Below are 945 nucleotides of genomic sequence, written 5' to 3'. Positions count from 1 at the left end.
GGTTGGTCTTAAACTCCTGACCTCAAGTGATCCGCCTGCCTCGGCCTCTCAGAGTGCTGGGATTACAGGTGTGAGCCACCACAGCCACAGCCGGCGCAAATGCTAATTCCTGACAAGCAGAGTGTATTTCTTAAACTTGCATCATCTTGTGAACAAATGTTGCTGCTTTATTTGTTCCAAAGTTATAGTGAGCTTATAGAAATTTCAAGGACACCATTTCAATTTTAACATTTATTGCTACCAAAATTAGTGATTTAAGGCTTATATTTTAAGAATGATCCGCAGAGAATTAATCCCTCAAAATAAAGCAAAGTTCTCTTAAACATGCAAGATGAAACCCTACAGAAGCAAAGATGACCTACGTTTAACATTTAACATTTGAACACCTACTGGAACTTGAATAAGCAAGGAGGCTCCTCTGGAATGGCAGACCAACTTTGAAACATCATCTTTCTTTTGAAAAATCTTCTAACTGTTTTATGGAAATTAGGTGCCTTAATATAATCACATAAATAAATTATGATCAGTATAGAGTCAGTATTGCACATTAAGCCTGGACTAACCCAAAGTTTCTTTTTACTAGTTCTTTCTGTTAAATGTTTTCATGAAAATTCTTTTTAATCTAAAACTGTTGTCAAGACATACTAGTTATTAAATATGCCTTCAGAGCTAAATCTGCATGAGCATTCCACATTTCCCATCCGTTTCTTGGATTCATCTGCTTTCCACAGAAAGGAGAATTTCAAGGAGAGGAAGAAATATCTACAAGTAAATATCATTCCATATGGGTTAGCATGCTTGATTGTTATTGGTGAATTACAGCAAAAAAAAGACAGTAGCATCTGTCATGTTGTTTTGTGTAACATTTTAACAATGGTAAGGTAAGTCACACTGCTGATTTCAGCAATGTGTTATATTTGAAAGCAATTGATAGCCGACTACTAA

The sequence above is a fragment of the Mandrillus leucophaeus genome, unplaced genomic scaffold (assembly GCF_000951045.1).
Source record: "Mandrillus leucophaeus isolate KB7577 unplaced genomic scaffold, Mleu.le_1.0 Scaffold276, whole genome shotgun sequence".
Taxonomy (NCBI): domain Eukaryota; kingdom Metazoa; phylum Chordata; class Mammalia; order Primates; family Cercopithecidae; genus Mandrillus; species Mandrillus leucophaeus.
The sequence above is the reverse complement of the archived record's forward strand: the minus strand, read 5'-3'. Positions refer to the sequence as shown.